A 20,843-nucleotide genomic window follows, 5' to 3' on the forward strand; every position below is an offset into this window, starting at 1 on the left:
TTTTACCTTTTTGTAGATTCTAATCTGAGTATAGGGAACTACAGATGCGCTAAACAAAAATAAATTACATATAAATAAAAAATAAATAATTTACTGAGTTCTTAGCTTTTTAATGTGACTTGTCTAGTGAGGAAACAAAATTAATTAAAATACAGCATAAATAGTCCTTCAAAAGAGCAAAAATAGTGTAGAAAAAAATTAAATTTATTGAAGAATAGTTGAAGGTAAAATGAAAAGTACTGTCTTTTTAATTATTCCCTTGAGAATTTTATTCAACATATTTTGGTAATACTCACTTCCACCTTCCTAAATTCCTTGAAGATCTGCATCCACTTATATACATGCCCAGCTTTGTGCTCTCTATAATTTTGAATGCAAAAAATTCTATTTGTGTTGCTTATATAGTCTTGGTTGTGGGGCCTTCCAACTGAACATGATTGATGTACTAAAGGGCCTATCCTGCAGAAATTCTATTAATTTATAAATCTTCCAATAGTGACACATATTTAGCTCAATTGGAATGACCACCAAGACAACTCCTAAGATGACTACAAAACCCACCTAAGAAATTTAAAAGAGTAGAAATCACACAGTGTCTATGCCAGATCAGAGTGGAATTAAATAAGAAATCAATAATAAAAGACAGATGAAGAATTCCAGAGCACTTAGAGAATTAAACGCATATCTATAAATCAATCCCAGATCAAAAAGAATCCTTGGAGACATTGAAATATACTTATAAATAAATGAAATAAAAACACAATTTATCAAAATTTGTGAAATGTAACTAAAGAAAAGTTTAGTAGAAAATTTCTAGCATAAAATGTATAAATTAGTAATGAAAGATTATAGTCAATATTCCAAACTTATAGCATAAGAAACTATAAAATCAAAGTAATCAAGGAGAAGGGACAAGAAATAATACAAGTCAGAGGGGAAAAAATCAATGTGCTTTAAAATAGGGAATTGATGGATGGAAATCAACAAAACATAAAGCTGGAATGGGGCAAAGATCAATGTGTCTATGTAGTTTAATTAAGAAAAGTAGTACAAGCGACTGATATCAGAAATAAAAGAAAGTTGTTATTAGAAATGCCATGGAAGCAGGGTGTGATAGCACACAGCTTTAACGTCAGAACTTGGCAGGCAGAGGCAGGTAGAACTCTGTGAGTCTGACGTCAACCTGGTCTACAAAGTGAGTTCTAGGACAGCCATAGCTATACTTACACACAGAGCAAGACTATCTCAAAAAAAGAAGAAAGAAAAACAAAAAAGAAAGAGAAATAAAAACAAAACAACAAAGAACCCCCATGGATGTTAATTGGATAAGAAGACAGTATTCTTAGCAACTCTATAGCCACACATTTGATTATCTAGAAGAAATGCACTGAGTATAAAATGAAAGACACATTTTGCTTCACTCACAAGGCAGAAACAAACTTGAAGAGTTTTCCTCTCCTCAAAGTTGTAAGAATTGAAAAAAATAAAATATATATATATATATATATATATATATATATATATATATATAGGAATGAACTAGATTCTTCTCTGTAATAAAAACTTTGACCAAATACAACTTAAGAAAAACCCTTTTTTGACTTAAATATCTAGAGGTCTAGGTGTATATAATGGTGAAAATGACATGCAACAAGAGCATGACTCTAAGGGGCCACATCTCAACTGCACACAAAAGGGAGAGAGAGAGAGAGACCTGCAAGTGGAACAAAATTATAACCCTCCAAGACAACTCCCAATGATGCTCTTCATCCAGCAAGGCTCCATCCTATAAATTCCATAATATCACTAAACAGCACCATCATATGGGTACCAGTGTTTAAACACACCCATCTATGGGAGACATTTCTAATTCAGACTACCATATGAATTAGACATTATCAAAAGTCTGTCAGATACTTCCAAGTTCATACAAAAAGACAAAGGAAATAAAAAGAAAGGCCACTTATATAGCTATGATGGAATCTTTATATTTTTCTAAGAATTAGCAAGTAAAGGGAAAGAATCAAGTACAGATTCTGTCTTTTTATCAGAAAATCACTTCAAGATAGCCAGCTACTTTAGAAGAATCATTCCTGTATGTAAAATCTGCAGATAAAAAGAAAGAAACAGAATAAGAAAATTCCACTACTATCTGAACTTAATGAGGGATAAAAGTCATTAATTGTCAATATCAATGTGAAATTAAAAAATAAAAAGATATGCCAAACTCTCAAATATCTGAACTAAATAAATTATACTCAAGCAGCTGGTTATCAAAAATGGAGACAAACATGAAATGCTCCTGAAGTATTTTTGACAAATAATGAGCGTATGTCCAATCAAGGCCACAGATGCCTCTGTAAATCCTGATAGAATTGTATAAAGAGAGCTGTATTTAAAAACCACACGAAATCTCCTCTCCTGTGGTCACATTAGCAAGACTTAGACGTGGATTCCGAAAAGCACCTCTCATAGATTTAAATCTTCTATGTCAGAGTGATGGTTTATGTAGGAATAAAGACAAGAGAGGACCTTTGCTGAAACTTTTAGAAGAGTCACTTTATTCCCTGAAGTCAGCAAAAGCTAAGGAAGATAAAAGGATGGGAAGATTGAACCCTTTTTCACCAGTGAAAAAATTGTTTTTGATTAAAGTCAAGTATATTGAAGCAGTGCCAAGAGAGAGATAAAGAGAAAAGATGGCTCTTGGGAATGCAGAAGCGCTTCTTTGAGGCTCCGAAGTTATTGTGTTCTTCTAACTTTAGTGCTAATAATTAGACTCAAAAAATTCTAAGAATGCACTCAACCATTCAGTAATTAAGTAACCCCTCTCTATGTACATATATATTATGTATGTAACATTTATATATTATATTTATTACATAAATTATATACTATATAATAAATGTTATTTATTATATATTATTTTAAGTTAAATATTAAGTAATACAAGTTATTTTTATACATTGTCTATACATATATAAAATATATGTTATATAATATATATTAATAATGACATGCCTGTGTCCTGTCTCTTTCCTTCATTTTTCTACATTTGAGTTATTTATGTTTGCTTGCAAACATGATGAAAAGTATACAGACATTATTAAAAATCTATGAAGCAACAAACCCATGTAGTTATTTAACTTAAATCTTGGAAAAATATTTTAATTAATTGTCATTACCCACAAAAGCATGCTATTAAGAACTTGAAAAAATAAATAAATAAATTTTTTGTGTTTCTTATAGACATATCAAAACATTAGTCTGAAACTCAATTTAATCATACAACTGGGATAGTAATTATTTATTATGCATTATTGGAATTGGTCATGCAAATGTTTAGGCAGTTGACTGATGTGGGATTTCCCTCTGTATGCTGTGAATATGTTTTATTACCATTAGTAAATAATGAATCTGCTTTGGGCCTATTGCAGTGCAGAACAGAGCAAGGCAGGAATTCCAAACAGAGATAGAGTAGAAAAAAAGGTGGAGCCAGGGAACTCTATGTAGCTATGTAGCCACCGAAGGAGTCAGACCCTGTAGAGAACTTTACCTGCAAAGCCACAGCCTTGTGGCGATACACAGAATAATAGAAATGGGTTAATTTAAGATGTAAATGTTAGCTAGAAATATGCATAAGCTACTTGGTGAACAGCATTATAATTAATATAATTTTGTGCAATTATTTTGTTTCTGCTCAGCCAAGAAATAAACAAACAGCTGCTGCCTACAGTTGACTTCTTTAGTTCATGAGACACATTGTAATTTTTAAAGTGACATTATCCTATGGAACCAAAACAAGATTTCTTCTTCTTCTTCTTCTTCTTCTTCTTCTTCTTCTTCTTCTTCTTCTTCTTCTTCTTCTTCTTCTTCTTCTTCTTCTTCTTCTTCTTTAAAAAAATCAGGAACACTAGTTCTCATAAAATTTCACTATTTACATCTTTCTATCTTTCTTTTATGATCTAGTTTCTGGAAGTCTTATTTGAAACTTTTATCCTAACTGATTCCAGGAAATAGATATTTTGTTTCCACTTGTGTTGTGTAGAATCCTCCACAAAGTGTTCTGGTCTTGATATCTAATGAAGCTAGTAAAAACCATGGTGGATATTGAGCAGTACAATCAACTGTTTTAAACTGGATATTTAAAGACACTAACTTGATCATCTAAATGAGCAAGTGTTATTGAAGAATTGGAGAAGTGAGACACTGTATACTTTAAAAGTTCTTCATCCTGCACTACTTTTTGAAATTAAAATATAATTATATTATTTTCCTTTTCCCCTTCTTCCCTCTAACCCTTACTCTGTACATGTGCTACTTTTATCTATACATGTATGTAATTTCAGGACTAATTACTTGATGCTGGATAACCAATTATTCAACATTCTTCAGGGTGCTCTCCCTGAAGAAGATTGTTTCTCATACTCTCAAGATTCCTTAGTTTCCTATATTTCTCTTTTTATAGAGTTGAGGTATCATTATATTTTCCCCTTCTGTATTAACATGCCTATTTGTCATCCTTGTTCAGGTCTTGTCTTCGCCATCGTGATGGCATCTTGCTTCCCTGATATTTTTAGGAGATACACTCTCACAACAGCCATCTTGTTCCTTGGGCTTCCATGATTTCCCACCCCTTTCCACCAGTGTGGTTTCCGAGTCTTAGGTATTGGAGTTCTCTGTTGATGGATCAGTTGGAGTAGGGCATCACATGATTACCTATACTCTGTATAGGGAATAGTTTTTGGTGCAGGAGAATTGTCTGTATTCTATCAATCATATTTTAAAGAAACACTGATTGGCCAGTAGCCAGGCAGTAAGTATAGGCAGGGCAACCAGACAGGAAGTAGAGATGGGGCAAGGAGATCAAGAGAATTCTGGGAAGGAGGAAACCCATTTCTTCCCAAACCTGTCTCAACCACCTAAGAAGCAAGATGTGACCTGCCCCACAAAAAAGGTACCAAGCCATGTGGCTAACATAGATAAGAATAATATAATGGGCTATATAAGTTATAAGAGCTAATACAAAGCCTGAGCTAATGGGCTAATCAGTTTATAACTTATGGATACCTCTGTTTGATTTTCTTTGGTTCATGCTGGCTGTGGGGTACCAGACAGGAAAGAAACCTCAACAAGCAGGCCCTCATGTTACAAGTCTTGTTTTTCTATGACCTGTGACACATAGATAGTTTCTTAGTGAGTTTGATTGTACACAAATGGAATAATATTGCATACTTTTCTGATGTGAGATTCCCCTCTGTATGCTATGAATACCATTGGTTAATAAAGAAAGTGCTTTGAGTCTACAGCAGAGCAGGGCAGAACAGAGTTAGGCAGGAAAAACTAAACTGAATGCTGGGAGAAAGAAGGCAGAGTTAGGAGAACCTATGTAGCCTGTCTGGAGTCGGACAGAACTTTACCTGGTAAGCCACAGCCACGTGGTGATACACACATTAGAGAAATAGGTTAAATTAAGATGTAAGAGTTAGCCAATAAGAAGCTATAGCTAATGGGCCAAGCAGTGATATAATTAATACAGTTTCTGTGTGGTTATTTCGGGCCTAAGCAGCCAGGAACAAACAAACAGCCTCCTACACTTTTCCCTGTGTATTGCTTTTTCTGAACAACACAGATATCCCTGTGGTTGGATTATTAACACTAAAAGCTTCTTTCCAAAAATATTACTTAATAATTCTATTGTATGAATGTAATATAACATTCAATAATACCGAATAAACAAATTTCTACTTTTAATATTCTTTGTCCATTTCTAATATGAAGTAAGCAATGATTACTTTTCATATCCTTACATAATAACTGACTTTCAAGCTCACAAAATTGTGTGACTAAATTGTATCATATTTTTACTTTAAATAACTATTGACAAATCACTTCTAAAATATTGATAGCAATTTATATTTCTAGTATGTGTGTGTGAGCATCCTAGAATCATATCTAATAACCAGCATGCTTGCTCTCACTCATTATACTATCTAATATCATTTTCAAGAAATATAATTTCATTGTAAAATGTAAATTTGTCTCCTCTTAAATATTTGCTAGAATACCATTTTATGAACTCATTTATTAGGTGGATTTTTATCATCCATGCATTATTTCTAATGGATTTTTGAAATATTTTTAAATTGCCTAATACCTGGAAATACTTTTATTGGATTATGTTTATATATTATTTTATAAAAATTCATTCATTGTGAAAATTTTTACCTTATTTATATGTGTGAGCTTTGTAACTTTTTATTTATTGATCCTAATAAAGAGGAGCTGACTGCTGCACAATCCTATACAGCTTGCAAATAAACTTAGAGATTTTATTATTTTTTCTTTTATTGATAATAGATTTTTTTCTCACATAATATACCCTGATTACATTTTCCCATACTTCTAGTCCCTGAAATTCCTCCCCTATCCTCCTCCCACCCAGATCTACTTCCTCTTCTGTTCCTCACTTGAAAAAAGAAATAGGTTTCTAAGAGATAATCATTATTTTACACTTTGAAATGATTTGTTTTCAGTCCTTTTATTCTTTGTGTGTGTGTGTGTGTGTGTGTGTGTGTGTGTGTGTGTGTGACTCCATGGCATGGTACAATGTACCCCAAACCGTTTTTTGTTGTTTAGTAATGTGAAAAGTAACCAACATATTTAATATTAGATAATTATGCTTTGCTTTAAGATGATTTCATGATTTAAGAAAATAACAAAGATTTTAATTGATATAACAGTGCATAAACATCATGATTTGGGGAGCACCAATTTTAATGTGTAGTCTTAACCTAGGAAAGAGAAAAGTCTTTCTACCTTTAGTGGTTCTATGTTGCATTTTTGAGAAGAGTCCCATGGCTTTCTTTTTTTTTATTTTTTATTATTAAAAATTTCTGCCTCCTCCCCACCTCCCATTTCTCTCCCCATCCCCCCACTCCCCTCCCCTCCTCTCCAGTCCTAAGAGCAGTCAGGGTTTCCTGCCCTGTGGGAAGTCCAAGGTCCTCCCCACTCCATCCATGTCTAGGAAGGTGCATCTAAACAGACTAGGCTCCCTCAAAGCCAGTACATGCAGTAGGATCAAAATCCAATGCCATTGTCCTTGGCTTCTCAGCAGCCCTCATTGTCCACCACGTTCAGAGAGTCTCGTTTGATCCCATGCTTTTTCAGTCCCAATTGAGCTGGCCTTGGTAAGCTCCGATTAGATCAGCCCCACCATCTCCATGGGTAGGTACACTCCTCAGGGCCCTGACTTCCTTGTTCATGTTCTCCCTCCTTCTGCTACAGAGTCAATTAACCTTGCCTTAGGCACATATTGCTGTGACAGTGCATCTAAGCAGAGAGTCACCAAATAAAAGCACACCATTATTTCTTCCTGGAATTATCTTAGTCTTTATACATCTGCTAATGCTTGCAGATTCCCATTTTATTCCATTGATAATTTATAAAATGTCCTAATTAAAAGATTATCATAGATTCTCTGTGAAATTTCTCATATTCCTTTAATTACTCCTCTTTCTTTCAAATTTCTTGACTTTTTTCAATACCCCTTTGTTCTCCTTAGAATTTTTTTCTCATTGTGTATGTCTTTCTTAGTTTCTTTTAATACAAGAGAGAATTCTCCATCTTTGTCAATATATGAATGTATAAAGATATCTCATAAATGTTTCTGTTTTTCTACATAATGAATAATCCAGCCTCAATCTGTTTTGAGTGAGAAGAGGCCACCAGTAGAAAGAGAAGCACAGTACATCATTTACTCCTAGAGCAGTTTCCACCTCTCAGGGGATCAAGCCTTGTCAAAGCAGCTCCTTCCATGACTTCTGTGTGTTCTTATATTACATGTACAAATGTGGATGAAATCCTGCTTTCTTACACAAATGGGCTGGTACACACAGTCTTAGATGAGTACCTATATATGGACAAATTCTCTCATACTTTTAATCATTCTTTAAGTTTTCCCTAGTGAGTGTTTCTAGCAGTTCACCTTTTCTTTAAGATAGAGCTCTTGGAGCCACAAATATCACTCTTTTGGAATCTCCCTCACTTCAATCTCCAAGAGCTTTAAATTCCCTGCTTATGTTTATTTTTTGAAAGTTAAGTCTGGAAAATGGAAGGATTTTCTAAGGCCTTCTGTTGCTATTTCATTGTCCCATTCCATTGACATCAACACTTGAACTCACAAGGATACATGGTCTCTACCTCTGTCATATTCATCTAATAGAAGCCATTCCCATGTGACTGTTTAGATAATCTCCAATGTAATATTATCAGCTTTACAAACTGAATTTTAAATACATTCATAGATGATTAAAAATGTAACATTTGATATTCATTTTATCTGTCCCAAACAGACTTCAAACTAGTAGACAGGTAAAAAAGAAAAACAAATAGCTACTAACTATTACACACACATACCTATATAAAAATTTTCTTTCTTCCATAAATTTCCCAATGATAATGCTTTAGCAATTCGGAACAATACAAAAAAAATGCCTGTTTAAAGGAAATAATTAAGGGAGCCATTCTCGGGTTGGCAGAGACTTGACACTAGAGGGGTTCCCAGGTGTCCAGGAAGACGCCCCCAGCTAGGTCCTTGGGCAGCTGAGGAGAGGGTGCCAGAAATGTCCAGATCCTATTGCCATACTCATGAATATCTTGAATATCACCATAGAACCTTCACCTGGCATTGGATGGAGAAAATGACAGAGCCCCACATAGAAGCACTGGATTGAGCTCCCAAGGTCCTGATGAGGAGCAAAAGGAGGGAGATCATGAGCAAGGAAGTCAGGACCGTGAGGAGTGCGTTTACCCATTGAGACGGTGGGACAGATCTAACGGGAGACCACCAAGTCCAGTTGGAATGGGACTGATGGAACAGGGGACCAAACCGGACTCTCTGAATGTGGCTGACGGTGGAGGAGGACTGAGAAACCAAGGACAACGGCGATGAGCATGAACTCTACAGCATGGACGGGCTCACTGTGAGCCTTGTCAGTTTGGTTGCTCACCTTCCTGGACTTAGGGGGAGCTGGGAGTACCTTGGACTTAACATAGTGAAGGGAACCCTGATGGCTCTTTGTCTTGGAGAGGAGTGGAGTGGGGGTATGGGTGGAAGGGAGGGGAGGGAAGGGGGAGGAGGAGGGGAGGAGATGGAAATTTTTAATAAAAAAAATGAGAAAAAATAAAGGAAATTTTTAAGCACTTTATATGAAGAAGAGAGTTCCAAGGGCAATTATTACAGGAGACTGCATAGAGCCCTTTCCTCTTGGAGAGTCTCTACCAGACCTCGGAAAAGATAGACATTTATCTTCACAAATGCAAGATCTTCTCTTAAATTAAGAGTGAAGTGCTCAAAAATGATATCATTTTTATATCAATTGACACGTTACATTTCTTAACACTTAGCATTTAGTCTATCCTCATTTTGCAAATTTGTTTTCATCCATTAGTTTGACTACTTATACTGGTGATCATCTAGTGACAGTAGCTACTGATCCGGTTGTTCCCTCTGAGCAATGGTTATCTCTTGTTGATTTAGTTTAGCAGCACTTCCTCATGGGGCTATCTTTTCAAAGCAGAAGTGTCAACACTAAGAGCACAGATCATTCTTATCTTTTCATTAACCTGTTTTTTTTTAATTCTGATGTTTTAAAAATAATTTATACATACACACTGTACTTATACACATACTATGTAATTTGCTCATAATCACTTCACTATCACCTTATTTTTTCCCTTTCTAGTCCCACTGATTGCTCACAAATTTTGATTTCATGTTGTATGTACTTTCATATGTATATATGTCTTGTATATACACATATTTAAAAAGTAGATTCCACCTGTGAATGAAACCCTCTCTTTGAGCTTTCTTGATCCTTCCTTTCTGACTTTTATACCTCAACCTCTCTTTTTGTATACATTAATCATATAAGAGAAAAATATAGTGTTCATATTTCTGAGTTTGAACAAATTCATTTAACATAATTATTTATAGGTCCATCTGTTTTTTATAAAATATTATAACTTAACTCTTCTCTATGGTTGACTATACCACATTGCTTTGTTTACTCTTATATTAATTTAGAATGACACTATAGCTTAATTTTTATGAATTGTACACCAATAAATATGGATACACACATATGTGGTGCTGACTGGGATACTTGTTGGTATATACTCAGAAGTAGTATACTTGGTTTCTATGGAAATTAAACTGTTAGTTTTTTGAAGAGCCTCCACACTGATTTAAATAGTGGTGCATTAGTTTATATTTTCACCAGAAGTGCATAGGCTGCTTTCTTAGATCCTCACCAGTCATTAATGACATTTGATTTATTGATGATAGCTGTTTTGAATGGTAGGTGATATAATATCAGGGTTGCTTTCGTTGATATTTTTCTGGTGGATGAGGATGTTGATCTATATGCCACTCGGGAGAAACAAAGAATGCTATGTATGGTATGAATTGCAAATATGAATTGGAAAATGATTCGACTGCTACTCGACACATGTGTTGAGGAAAAATAAGCGCATGTCAATGAACAAAAGCTTCTAAAGGTTACTGTTGATCATGGTAACATTGCCTATGCTAGCAAAGGCATATCCATACATTAGAAAGTGGCACGTGCCCAAAATACTGATTTGCAAAACATACAGTTGGACTAAGTAAATTCTTTAAATTAGTTGATCCAAAAGACAAATACCCTATGAACCACTTTCAAATAAACAACCCTATCATGTACTTTGAAGCAACAGACATTCTAAAGGAAAACTAACATATTAACCATGTCATAAATCACCCTAATCAAAAGAATTAAAAATCATACAATTCTCTTCTTGATCATCTATAAATTCTTAGCATTTATCATTGAGAGGTTAAGTGTTAAAGAATACAAGATACTGATTACAATTTAAAAAATTAATGTTCACTACATACTTACATTATAGCACGTGTATTAGTGACATTATACAAGAAAGGCACTAAATAATACTTGGATATACAATACTTATTTTTATGATGCTAATTAGCATTTTCTTTATGATCAAGAGGTGAATATATGACAGGGAATATGCATTCTTTTGTACTGTTTGTATAGAGATTATCCATGCCAACCAATGTGCTAGAGTTAGACACTCTTTACAATTTACCCCAAGATATAGGGGCATCCCCATTCATTTCCACAAGGAACACCACTTTGCTGACAAAAGCCTAAGGTTACCAGGCACATACAAAGAGTAAGTGATGTGGTAAGGTGAGAAGAATCATTATTTGGACTGTAATTAGAGATGAAATGGTAAAGGTTTACAAAAATAAAACTAACTAATAATGTTTTTTTGAAAAATAAAATTTATTTGAAATTTCCTTTCAGGACTAGTTCTTTATCTCATGTCATTCATAGGTTTATTTATAAAGCAATCAGTGAAAGTAGACATGGGGTCACTTACATGACAGACAAAGATGACAAGTGTGCTAGTGGAACTTGCCACCCAGTGGTCACTTTGCTGTGACCTCTTCTGAGTCATCTTTTTCCACTCTTGAGTCATTAGTCTGCTCGGTCTATTCCATATATTTTGTTTAAGGGAAAGAGAAAAATAATTCTGTAAATACTTAGGAATACTTTTCAAGTTTACATTTAATTTCCTTCAATTAAGTATCTATATCAAATATATCTATATATTATTGATATATTATACCAATATATAACCTTATATATTATACAACCTTATAAATATAACCATATATGTTCATATATATAATCTTTCACCATTGAAAAATATAATAAATATAATATTACAATAAAAAATGGGAACATTCAAAGTGAAACACACATTAGACTATATCAATATGCCTGATTTTCCTTTGGCATGTGAAGAACATCTCCAACCACTTTCACATTATCTCTGAGAATATACTATATAGTATATTATAGCATATGGTACTATAATGTGGCAAAAGGTTCTATAAGAATTTCCATTCATGTAAATTCATTTAAAAGAAAAAAACTATATTTTTAATTGAATGAAATTCCACTCTTATTTTCTTTGCTGGCCTATAGGACATTTTACACAGTAGTATGTTGTGGCTGTTGATATTTATGATAGTCATTACTACAAACATTGAGAAAGAAAAAAATACCCACTTTAAATGAGATAACTTAATAATAAATGTGATTATTATGTTATAGAAAGAAATTTCCTTTGGGAAATTTGAGTGGAGCTAAAGTCTGTGATTACCACAGTTGTTCAGTTACTAAGCAAACAGGTATACAGTTCAGAGAACAGAGCAATTCATATTTGCATATTTTCTTATATTTTCCTTCCTTGTGTTCTGAACATAGAAATAGCATTGCAGGCCAATTAAAACAAACTTTTCCGCTAACATGAAAAGTCTGTCTCAGATTTTAAATACACTTATGATTCACAAACAAACCACAGGCTTTACTTTTGTATTTTATTTTTGAAAACTTTCCATTGCTATTTCTGTAAAGGATTGAGAATATGGCCTTTAAAATAAATAGTCAGCCACATGTGCCTGCATCTTTACATATTGCTGAGGTGACCTTGGGAAAACTGCTAAATTTCAATGTGCCCAAGTTTCCTCAAATTGAAATAAGTAAATACTTGATGATTTTTTAATGATGCTTAATCCATTAGATATAATGTGAGAGCTTAATAAAATGTGTTATACATGAAACAAGGTTACCTGAATGCCAGTCCTTAGCTCTTAGGTTTATCAATTCATTTATTTAATGAATCTACAACTCTATTTGCTAAAAAAGTGTATGAATAAAGAAAACATAGGGTAAACGACTAACAGAGTAGCTTCTCATTTAAAGTTGCACGTTGGTAAATAACTCTGAAACCAAAGTGATACTATAATAGGTAAGTTTTGAGGGAGGAAAGGAAGTAATAAATCAAGTAATTATAATCTCAAAAATAAAAAATGTAAAAAAGTCACAAGTGCTAGAAAAGTTTAAAACATTAATATTACAATCAGACAACTGTACATAATTAGAAGGTACTACAGCAACTCTGTTTATGATGAATCTTTACAATATGGACAGGCTCAGCAAATGTATACCCCAAGGAAGAGCTACTATCTTAGGAAGTAACTTAGTGGTAAGCATTTACCACCACATGCGAGATGTGCTTCTGGTTCCTCTAAAGAGGAGTAAGTAAATAAATAAACTTTAGACAACTAGTGGCTTTTAAATGTTTGAAATTGTAATGGTTTAAATAAATTGGTCCTGATAGGCACATATGTTTAAAAGCTTAGTCATCAGGGAGATTCTTTTCTTGAGAAAAATTAGGAGTTTTGGCCTTCTTGGAGAAAGTGTGTCACTGGGGTTGGGTTTTGAGGTTTTAAAAGCCCAACCCAAACCCAGAGTCTCTCTCCTTGTGGCCTATTGATCTAGATATAGACCTCTCACCTACGTCTCCATCACCATTTCTGCCTGCATACTACTATGTTCCCTGTCATGAAGATAAGGTACTAAACCTCTGAATTTAATTATGACCAATTGAATGTTTTCCTTCATAAGAGATGCTACAGTCATGGTGTCTCTTTACAGCCACAGTAGAGTTGACTAAGACAGAAAAGTACCACAAGTGACCAAGGAACTGAATATTTGATTTAATTCAAAAGCAATTAAGTTAAATATAAATAGCTGACTGTGGCATGTGGCTATCATATTCAACAAGGAATGATTTAATTTTTTCAAAGTTAAAAATAAATATCCACCAAATGGCAGCTGAAGTATCAATGATATTTTATTTTTATATTTGTTACACTTATTATTGACCTCTGTGTGTGTGTGTATGTGTGTGTATGTGTGTGTATGTGTGTGTATGTGTGTGTATGTGTGTATGTGTGTGTATGTGTGTGTATGTGTGTGTATGTGTGTGTGTGTATGTGTGTGTGTAGTAGTAGTAGTAGTAGTAGTAGTAGTTCTTTCTCATAGGACTGTCAGCCTATAGTAGTGACAGGAAGATTTACTATTAATTCTGAAAAATTGGCCTTTAGCTTAGGCTCTTATGACTTAAATTAACCTGCTTCTATTAATCTACATTTTGCTACATGTCTTTTAACCTTTCCTCAGTACAGCATGTCTGACTTGCTAGAAGACTTCTGGTGAATACTCTTTCTTCTTCCCAGAGTTCCCTCTCTTCTCAGAAATCCTAAGTATACGTTCCACTAATTATTGGTCATTCAGTATTTCATTATACCAATCACAACAATACATCTTCATAAAGTATACTAATATCCCACAAATTTTTCACCCTTTTTAGCTAAATAAAAAGAAATGTTTTAACTCTAACACAGTAAAATTATATTTAATAAGAACAATTATCAGTTAAAAATTACATTCATAATGTCTAGTCCATTGTATTTGAAAAATTTGGAGACTTTTTTATTATCTATTTTATTTTGGGCTGTGGGAAATCTTTCAGCCAATAACATTAAAGATATCAGCCCACTAAAAGTGCAAATAAAAAGTATGTGCAGTCCGTTTATTTCTGCTGGATTTGATTATTGTTCCAGTGCACACAGAGGCTATGGATTGCTATCCATACTGTGAGTTTATCCCTTAAAAAATAAATATTTGTTATACTCCATTCTAGGTTATTGTGGGCCTTTTTGATACTACTACAAAATGGTGCCACAGGGGGCAAGAATTTCCACATAAAGCCTGAGAGAGCTTAAAAGGGATTCTAAACAAACAATAGAACAGATCAAGCATGGATTCTTGGTAGCAGCATTGTCTAGAATAGGCTTGTTTGCAGGCCGCAAGCAGAGGAGTGGCTCCTTTAAGAAATGGCTTTCTGGTTCATGCTGGCAACAGGAAGGGCTCTGGCTCTTTTGGGAGGTAAATATATGGAGCACTTAAATGGATTTTGTAAACAAAATGCTTCAAGTTGCTTGATGGCGGCGACAGACTCATTATGACGCTGAAGCTGGAGTGGTATGCTTGACTCAAAGAGGTAGTGAGCATACGTCTGCCATGTTGAGTGGGGCAGAGACAACAGAGAGGGACATGGAGCTGGTCCTCGATATGCTCATTTATCATTTAAAAACTCTCCAACTCAGAAAATGACTACAGATACACAATAAAACATATTCAGAGAAAAACAAACAAAATAAAAACAAAAACAAACACCTCTGAATCAGGCTGTGGTGACACATGCTGCCTTTAATCCCAGCACTTGGGAGGCAGAGGCAAGTGGATCTCTGTGAGTTTGAGGCCAACCTGGTCTACAAGAGCTAGCTCCAGGAAAGCCAGGGATGTTATACAGAGAAATCCAGTCTCAAACACCCCCCACAAAGAAGACCTCTGAATGGGTCACAGTGTTGATAAATGTACATAGGCTTATGAGAAAGGAGAAAGAGTATGGACAGTCATAGATTAAAGGAATACAGATAAAATAAATATTAAAAGAAATAGAGTACAAAAAATAAGCCACATAAAGATGGAAAAATATGGAGAGTCTGAATTATGCATATTTTTATGTTTTTTGACTTTAACTGCAAAGAGACATTTGATTTTGAAGGCTGCTAAACTAGATTACATATATATTTTAAAGGTATCTTTGCTTTAAAATTTGAGTCTAAGGATATGTTTCTTTGGAAAAGAGGTTCTGATTTTGTTTCCACAGAAGATGAGAACCTCTGAATTCTTTCCAGGATAATGTGGTTTGATGAAACAAGATCCCATTAAAGGTCTCCATGAACCCTAAAACTACTTCACCTAACAAATAGAAAGAAGCAGTTTGAAGAAAATTACACCCAAATTCCCAAAATGTGGTTTATAAATGTTTATTTTCATTTTTTAAAGAGTTGGTTATAAATGATAATAGTCACAGTCAATTTCTAGGAAGAAAAAGAAATAAATATGATATAGAGAAGAATATTTTGCATTGATATAGATCTTGGTCTATTGATACAGATTTAAGGTCAATTTTGTTACACTGTTTATATGTATTTATGCTTTTGTTTATGATATTATATTTTTACAGCTCATTTAAAAGTATAATGAATAGTCAAAAATACAGATGAATAGATAGTTCCATTCATAGATATGTAATAATCAAACTTTTAGTCATGCTAGTTATGTTTTTCAGGTGTACAGAAATATATTTCAGTTAGATAATCTTCAACACTTGAAAGACCTACAGAATATGGCATTTATAATGTTTTAAGAACTTAGATATTCTTGACACTGAGATACATCTGCTCTTGGCAGCAGCAATTACTTCAAGAGGAAGATGGGCATCAAAGATTCTCTGTATGGAGTTTGTTAGCCATTTGAACAAGAAGCTGCTTTTTCCCAGAATGGTGGATGGTATGCCATAGAAGTTGGACATGCAGGACCCACAGAAAAGTGACTGCTGAACTTTCAAAAAGATGAGATAGTCCTTCAGGTTTCCTGCTTCATAAAAGAGTCTACCCAACATTCTACAAGACACAGAAGAAAGTGACTTACAAATTGCCAATATATGTGAAACAGTATTTCAGATTCCCTGCTTCATGGAAAACTCTGCCAGATATTATGGACCTGTAGCTTGAAGATGGATGTCTCAATCTTACAGAGAACTTTGGGTGACTGTCCATGCAGAAAGATGTCTCTATCAATTCTAGAGTTCTGGAAGGTGCTTACAATGCACTTCTGTTTTACTTAGGTAATATTATCTACCTTCTCATGTCTTTGATGGGATCAAAGACTAGATAATCATAGTTTTTCTCTCATGACCTAGTCAAGTCATTTTTAATATAAGACTTAGACTCCTTAGGACTAGATAGCTATGGAAACATTTAGCATATTAGCATATTTTTCTTGTTTGATGTTTTTCATGCTGGTTGTAATTCTGATTTTTATGTATGTTTTTGCCTCTTCTTTTCCCCGACAACAATTGGTATTCATAGGTTTGTATTAGGATTAAAACTTTCTCATTCAGACAAAAGGGGAAGGTGTTTTGAGGACTCCTTCAGCCAATAGCCTTTTAGATACTGGCTTATTTGAGGCATAGTTTCATGTTTTATAGGGGCAGATGAAAAGTGTGCACAGCCCCTTTTTACTGATGGATTCAGTTCCAGTTCCCAACGCATGCAGATGACTCTGGATTGCTATCCTTACTGTGAATTTATCCCCAAATAAATAAACCTTTGTTATACTCCATTCCAGGCTATTGTGGAACTCTTTGATATTACATTAATTTTGGTGATTCCAAAGTTTTATACCTCAACTATTTTTCTATCATAACTTGTATTAACATCCTAAAAATATCTATCTTTTTAGATCTTAAAACATCTTAGATAAGCAACTTAGGATTTTATGTTTATCAATCTTATAAAATACTTCTTTAAGTAAGCTTTTTTTTTCTGAATTTGGCAACTAGGAAAAATGTATAAATATCTAGTCTTCAATCCCATCAAAGACCTGAGAAGGTTATAATATTACATGAATAAACAGGAAGTGCAAAGCAAGCAACTTACAAAACTATAGAAAAGACAAAAATATCTGGTTTCTTAAACAGTCATTCAGGATTCCTGTGCAAGGCTGGGACATCCATCTTTAGGCATAGAATATTAGACAGAATACTTTCTGTGAAGCAGGAAGTTTCAATGCCTTTTTTACCTTCTCTTGGCAAAGTTTGGCATTCACTTAACATGAATCCTGCTTGTCCAATTTTGAAAACCCTTAATATGTATCCTGCTTGTTTAATTTTCACAGCATATGATCAGCAGTTGAGACAATGGCAATTTCTTCCTCAGTAGCTAACTTTGCCACAATAAAAGCAAGCTCCATATGGATTTTATTCAATGTCCATTATCCTTTTTTGAAGCAAATAGGTACTACCTGGAACAGATGTGTCCCACTATCATGAAAAGTCTCATGTCATTAAAACATCACAAATGTCATATTCTGTAAGTTGTTGCAGTCTTTGAAGAGCACCTATCTATCAGAAATAAATCTCTGTTTGATCTTAAAAGCACACCTAACATGACTACAAGTTTGGTTATTATAAATGATTAGCTACAGAACTGTAATTCTTAATTATATGCTATATTTCTAAATGAGTTGCATGGGTTCAAGAATAGAAACATTTATACAGTATAACAAAATAACCTTAAATTTGTAGCAATATAAAAAATCCATACCAATCCAAACAATATCTAAAATTAAGTTGTTTTTTAGTTTAAAAGTAGGTTCAATAATCTATCCTTTTATCCTATTATTTCAATAGCCACTTTGTCTTTTCAGAATGAGATTCTTGAATCTAAGTCCTTTGCTTAATTTTTTTCTCTGACCATGACCAGTAATAGCTTGTAACTAATCCCCCTAAATGATGATGAACATCCATATCAAGTGAACAAGCAAAAACAATCCACTCCACCATTTGGAAATATAGACTTGACACTCTCTAGAATGCCTTATATTTTCTAGAGGTGATGGCATCTCTAGAGGACCCTAAGAAAATTGGAACAATATTCGTGTCCTGGGATAGCTAGCCATATAATTTTTTGTTTAGTAACTATGTGATGGGAAAGTATATAGCTTATCTGAAGCCTTGGAAGGAGTAGCCTGTGAGGCTGGACCATCTCAACTGGCAATGTGAAGGTGTTCTGGATGCAGAATTCTGATGAACCTGCAACAAAGGCATTCTGAAAGCATGGATCACCCAGGTTATTTGTTTTCACTGGTGCCTGGTCTTTTTTTTCTGAAAACACACAAACTTTTAAAGGTAGCATACACGCTTGTATTAATACAACATGGAATGTTTGGTGTATACAAGTCAGCTAAAGATTCTTTTCTCTCCATTTGTGCAGGTAAAAGATATCTTTCAACTTTATAAGTCTGTTTGGACTGTATAACCAAATTGTCATGAAAACTCTGTAACCAACAAGATTTATCATGTCTCAGAACTGTTCCCATGTAGAGAAATCAGCACACACATAACATATCTTGTAGTTTTTCTCATCTGTAGCCAAGATTTTCAGGAGGTCTCTCCCAATCAATTCTGGTCTTTTTTTTTTTCTTTTTTTTCTCATTTTTTTATTAAAGATTTCCATCTCCTCCCCTCCTCCTCCCCCTTCCCTCCCCTCTTTTCCACCCATACCCCCACTCCCTCCCTCTCCAAGCCAAAGAGCCATCAGGGTTCCCTTCACTATGTTAAGTCCAAGGTCCTCCCAACTCCCCCTAAGTCCAGGAAGGTGAGCAACCAAACTGACATGGCTCACAGTGATCTTGTCCATGCTGCAGAGTTCAAGCTCATCACCGTTGTCCTTGGTTTCTCAGTCCTCCTCCACCGTCAGCCACATTCAGAGAGTCCAGTTTGGTCCCCTGTTCCATCAGTCCCATTCCAACTGGACTATTGCCATACTCATGAATATCTTGCATATCACCATAGATCCTTCACCTGGCTTTGGATGGAGAAAATGACAGAGCCCCACATAGGAGCACCGGACTGAGCTCCCAAGGTCCTGATGAGGAGCAAAAGGAGGGAGATCATGAGCAAGGAAGTCAGGACCGTGAGGGGTGCGTTCACCCATTGAGATGGTGGGACAGATCTAATGGGAGACCACCAAGTCCATTTCTGGTCTTTTTTAATTTTGAAGCAATCCACAGCTTTCTGGATCCTGTGGAAACAAAAGCAAATCCTTCCCCACAATGCAGCATTTTCCTTAATTCCACTTTGAGGTTAAGACATTCTTAAAATATATATGGTGGTTTAATTTAGAAGTTTCCATAATCCAATGTCTCAGTAGCTGTTGTTTTATGTACATTATCATTTAAAAAATGTAATGTCAACAAATACCATAAAGGATCTAGATACCCTGTTTATTTCCCAACTTTATGTGGCTTTTTTCTTTTCTATTACTTTGCCTTTTCTTTAAAGGCTTTATTACTTTTAAACTTTTTTATGACTGATTATACCCATTTTCTTTTCTTCAGCACCTGAGCAACTTTTAAAGTATTTGTACCTTTTTAGATACTTTTTGTGCCAGTACCTGACTTTCTGCTCTTCTTCAGTGGGTGTCTCTAGCAACACTGTTTCTGTCTTCCTCATTTCTGAGAGACCCTAGCGTCATGCTGGTGTACACTAGCCTGGAGCCATATTTATCTACGCCAGCTATGGGAAGTTATTGTGTCCACCTGCAGCATGTGTTTGTACCCTGTGTTGGGTGTTCAGGTGCTCAGCTGCACAACAGGGCCTCTTAAAAGAACTGCATCTCTATACACCAAGAGACTGCCAAGAAGAGGCATTTTTTGAACTTTTCATTTCTTATTTTTAACTTTTTCATGCCTATGTGGTTATACGTAGCCCTACATTGGGCATCATATGTCCTAGTCCTTTCTTATGGGGACTGCCAGCCCATAGTATTGACATGAAGACTTATTATCAATTATGCAAGTTTAAACCTTCGCTTAGGCTCTTATAACTCAAATTAACCTGTTTCTATTAATCTGCATTTTGCTATATCACTTTGACCTTTCCTCAGTATGGCATTTCTGACTTACTCTGAGTCTGCTGGTAAAAGTCTGCCTTTCTTCATCCAATAGTTCTCTCTTTGACCAGAAGTCCCATTTATACCTACTGCTTAGTTGTTGGCCATTCAGCTTTTGATTACAACAATCACAGAGATACATCTTCACAATGTGTACAAATATCCCACAACACACGTGTGTGTGTGCTTATAGTCACATGTCTCAGTGTATTTGGTAGAGGTCAGAAGATACTTCAATGATGTCATTTCTTTCTTTCAGTCATGTGAGTCCAGGGGAACCAACTCAGGTTTTATAACAAGAGATTTTACCCACTTAGCCTTCTGCTTGGTACCTTTA

The sequence above is a fragment of the Arvicola amphibius genome, chromosome 8 (genome assembly GCF_903992535.2).
Source record: "Arvicola amphibius chromosome 8, mArvAmp1.2, whole genome shotgun sequence".
Lineage (NCBI taxonomy): Eukaryota > Metazoa > Chordata > Mammalia > Rodentia > Cricetidae > Arvicola > Arvicola amphibius.